Genomic DNA, 5,266 nt, shown 5'->3' on the forward strand with positions numbered 1-5,266 from the left:
CCTGGGCAGTTTTCTCACATGACAAACGGCCATTGCAGTGGTAAAGGCCAGCAATGGGAGGGATAGGCCCTTAAGAAGCTCTTTATTGGCCACTTAAGAGCCTCAATTGGCCTAAGCGCAGGACAGCTGTCCAGCACCAACTCACTGCCACCATTTTCCCAGTGGTGATGGGAAGATGTTAGGAACCCTGCCTTCCCCCGCCATTCCACCCTACTTTACTCAACATTCCACCATCTCCCAGCATGCCCACTGGGACCCCGTAACTCTCAGGCATAGAATTTAAGGCACAGAAACAGATGTGCCTCATCTCACCCTACCAGCACATGCGTCAATTCCTTTCTCCTTCATGTGTTTATCCAGCTTCCCCTTAAATGAATTTATGCCAAGCAACATTGAAATATCAAGCAGTTCTCAACAAGTATTATTTTGTTACTACATCTTCGAATTGCCAAATGATTTTGTTACTTATTTTAACAGAATATACTGGTGGATAGAGGTCTGGCAATGCTTCTAACCAACATGTGTTACTCTGGTTGCATTAAATATGTTTTATATTATACCTTGTCATTCAGATATCTTCTTAAGGACGGTTCATGCCATCTGATGATTAGGTTGTACAACCAGCTGGATATAAAAATACAGTTATGGAATATTTTAGTTAAGAAATGTAATTACTATTATGAGCATAAAATAAAGGACTTGATTGTCTGGTCTGCTCAGACACCCTGTAATCTGATCTGATTGTATTCTTTCAGCCTCCGTGCACATTACACTGTTGAATTGATAAAATCTATGCTCAAAGTCAGGTCCAATGACTAAAAAAAAGAAACATTATAAATAAAATATTGTATTTCTAGAACAGTGTTCCCATTTCAGGACATCCCAAGTTGCTTTACAGTCAATGAGGTAGTTTAAAAATCTAGCCATTGTTGGAATGTCAAAATTGGCCAATTTCCATGTCTCCTCTTTTTGTTCGGCCGGGATGGTCCGATGACTGCTTGTGTCTACCGGAAGCTGAAACTCCAATTTTTGAGGGGAGCTGCTGCCTTTAGCCATATGGATGTAAGCGTCCTCAGTGCTAGTAACAACTGAAGTGGTGGGAGATCGTAAAAAGACTTATTGTGATGATTTGTGTCGGCAAATATTGACATTGTCCAGAATTCCCAAATGCTAATGGTTGGGATATGCACAGTTATGCCAATGAAAAAACTCCATCTTGAAAGGCCCCAATTATCCATCCTTCCCTACCACCACACGGTCCATTCCAGCTCCTGGAATTTTAGGGTCAGTTTAATTGCACATGGTGTTATTTTCTCCAGGTGTTGATTTTGTCTATGGCGGGAGATCCAGTCATGGCCAAAAACACCACCCACAATTCCTCCAGCATTTTGGATTGGGTGGAGGACAGCTTTAAAAGCCTCGCTGACTTTGCTGCCTGTTCTTTCTTAAACCACCTGATTTAAGAAAGTGCCAGGTGCCACCAACTGCACCTGGTACCCTTATGTTTGGGCACCAGCCTGGCTGAAGTACAGCAAGGTGAAACTCTTTTCCCTGATGCATAGGAGAGGAACACTGGAGTCAATATCTCTGTTATTGTTGCAAGAATAATTCCTTTAATTTTGGCACCCATAATCGAAAGCTAAATTACCATCAAATGTTTCAATGCAGAACAGTGTGGCAAACCACTTTTTAATTGTTTTCCGATACATGCGACAAGACAGAAAAGGATAACGGGCTGATTTTCCTGTCCCCTCACGTGAGTGCTGTATGGGCAGTGTGCACTTTACCGCATTCCATGTGCCTAGGTTTCTATGTTCTCCAATATTTTATTGGGCCTGGTCAGTGATATGGCTCATCTGCTTCCTGACACTATTCCATAAAGCCATGTGCTGGGACTTAGGAGCAGAAGGACAAACAAAGGCCTGAGAGGCTTCCTGAGATCAGCAATCTCAGTGAGATCCAAGCTTCAGGCCTATTGCCAGCAAACTTAGAACAATACTGAAAATGGTTATAACTTCAGGCGCAACACATGAACTTCAGGAGGAAGCAGGGATGTTCCTCTCCTGCCCGGTTGCCATGACAGCATTGGCCTGCGACTATTGGTGATGCAGGTTTTATTCTTTCATCTTGGGGTTAGCCCTAGAAATTTAGGACAACATAATGGGGGCGGAGAAAAGATAATGCTGGCAGTAAGTGTGACCATTTTAGTTTCCTGATTTTTTTGCAATGGAGACATATTGGGCAGGATTCTGTAGGAATCGGCGGGGCGGGCATCTCCGGCACGAAGGAATGGCGTGAACCACTCCGGCGTCGGGCCGCCCCGAAGGTGCGGAATCCTCCGCACCTTCAGGGGCTAGGCCGGCACCGGAGTGGTTTGTGCCGCGCCGGCTGACGGGGAAGGGGCTTGGCGCCACGCCAAACGGCGCCAAAGGACCTCCGCCGGCTTGCGCGAGTTGGTGCATGCGCGGGAGCGCCAGCGTGTGCTGGCGTCATCCCAGCACATACGCAGGAGGGGGTCATCTCCGCGTCGGCCATCGCGGAGGACCACAGCAGCCGACGTGGAGGAATAGAGTGCCCCATGGCACAGGCCCGCCCATGGATCGGTGGGCCCCGATCGCGGGCCAGGCCACCGTGGGGGCACCTCCCAGGGCCAGATCCCCCCGCGCCCCCCCGAGGCCGCTCGCGCAGCCAGGTCCCGCCGGTAAGCACCAGAAAACGTGTGGCCACTCGGCTGATCGCGGGGCGGAGAATCGCCGGGGGGGGGGGCCGCTGCCAGTGGCCGCCGACCGGCGCAGCGCGATTCCCGCCCCTGCCAAATCCCCGGCGCCGGAGAATTTGGCAGCCGGCCGGGGCGGGATTCATGCCGCCCCGGGAGATTCTCCGACCCGGCAGGTGGTCAGAGAATCCCGTCCTTGTTTTTGTTTTGGAGATTGACGGCAAGAAAATCAGCTTCATCGTTGCTTGTACATGATGCAATTCAGATGAAAGTGATGAGTGGCTCTCTCCTCCACCAGTGAAAAACTGGATCTGTTTCTCATTTCACCCCCCATTTGCATTGACTTTTTAAGGGTAGAAAAGAATGAAAAGTCTGAAAAAGTGATCAATGTTTTTCATTAAATTAAGTACCTGGGTGAAGAGCAAATAATCCATGTTGGACATTATTAAGGTTGATAAGAATAGGGGAGAAGATAAATTAAAAACAATTTTTTAATGATCTATATTGTCACAAGTAGGCTTACATTAACACTGCAATGAAGTTACTGTGAAAAGCCCCTAGTCGCCATATTCCGGCGCCTGTTCAGGTACACTGAGGGAGAATTCAGAATGTCCAAATTACCTAACAGCACGTCTTTCGGGACTTGTGGGAGGAAACCGGAGCACCGAGAGGAAACCCACGCAGACACGGGGAGAACGTGCAGGCTCCGCACAGACAGTGACCCAAGCCGGGAATCGAACCTGGGAACCTGGCTCTCTGAAGCAACAGTGCTAACCACTGTGCCACCGTACTGTGCCTTGGAGTCAAACTTTGTTTTTATAAGCCCTCAGATAATAAAGGGTAGAGAAGATTTGAGGAAGATAAAAGAGCACCAGAATTCAAATATCTGGCAATGAATGATTTGCAAGAAGAAATGGTGCAGTAAGCCTCTATTTCGACTGTTAGGATGCAGAAGAGGAACAATCATGTAGAACGGTGTATCTAGAGTTTAGAAAGAATAGAAGAGGAAAGTTGAGAGGAGCATGAGCATATTGGTATACAAAAGCACAAAAGACAAGGAAAACAGCAGTGAACTGAAATGTTATATGCATCGCAGAAAGTTGGTATGCAGGTGCAGCATGTAATAAAAAAGGCAAATGGAATTTTAGCGTTTATCGCAAAAAGACTGGGGTATAAAAATAGAGAAGTGTTGTTGCAATTGTTTTGGGTATTGGTGAGACTGCATCTGGAGTATTGCATCCAGTTTTGGTCTCCTTACTTGAGGAAGGATGTGGTGACATTGGAGGCAGTTCAGAGGAGGTTCACCAGATTGATTCCGGGGATAAAAGGGTTGATGTATGAGGAGAGATTGAACAGTTTGAGTTTATACTCGCTGGAGTTTAGAAGAATGAGAGGGGACCTGATCGAGGTATGTAAAATACTAAGAGGGGGCTGGTTTAGCACACTGGGCTAAATCGCTGGCTTTTAAAGCAGACCCCAAGGCAGGCCAGCAGCATGGTTCAATTCCCGTACCAGCCTCCCTGAACAGGCGCCGGAATGTGGCATCTAGGGTCTTTTCACAGTAACTTCATTTGAAGCTGACTTGTGACAATAAGCGGTTTTCATAAAGTAAACGTAGTCCAAATATTCTCCCTTGTGAGGAAATCTAGAACGAGAAGTCGTGGATATAGGTTGAGAGGTGATAGATTAAAAATTGAAATGAGGAGGATCTACCTCTCGCAGAGAGGTGGTGAATTTGTGGAACTCACTGCCCCATAGTGAGGTGGTGTCTGAATCATAAAATGGCTTCAAGAAGGCGATAGATAGATTTTGGGAAAGAAATGGGTTAAAGGGATATATGAAACAAGTAGGGAGGTGGATCTGAGACCAGGAAGAGATCAGCCATGATCTGATTGAATGGCGGAGCAGGCTCGAGGGGCTGGATTGCCTACTTCTGCTCCTAATTCCGATGTTCCAATGTTTCTACAGAAGGCAGAGTGGTCAAAAATGTGGATTATATGAATGGGAAAATCAATAGCTAGAGGTGGCAGCTGTAGATCAATGTTTCAAAAATCTAATATGATAGAGGTTCAACCTTGATGACTGCACTCATAAACGATACACAGCACACACACTCTAAATGGTCAGATTATACAGCCGCATGCTTTGGATGTGGGTTTGTGACATAACCGTTAAAATTTGGAATGCTCAGCAGCTTTGGTAGAGTTCTGCAGATCGTAATGAAAACCCATTCATTTAAAAAAAAAATTTAGAGTACCCAATTCATTTTTTCCAATCAAGGGACAATTTAGCGTGGCCAATTCACCTACCCTGCACATCTTTTTGGGTTGTGGGGGCGAAACCCACGCAAACACGGGGAGAATGTGCAAACTCCACACGGACAGTGACCCAGAGCCGGGATCAAACCTGGGACCTCGGAGCCGTGAGGCTGCAGTGCTACTCACTGCGCCACCGTGCTGCCCCTAAAACAGTCATTTACTTGACATACGGCAAAGTATGATAGAGAGACGTAGAATTGCAGTGCCAGAAGAACATATCGTTTACCTAGCT

The sequence above is a fragment of the Scyliorhinus torazame genome, chromosome 8 (genome assembly GCF_047496885.1).
Source record: "Scyliorhinus torazame isolate Kashiwa2021f chromosome 8, sScyTor2.1, whole genome shotgun sequence".
Classification (NCBI taxonomy): Eukaryota; Metazoa; Chordata; class Chondrichthyes; order Carcharhiniformes; family Scyliorhinidae; genus Scyliorhinus; species Scyliorhinus torazame.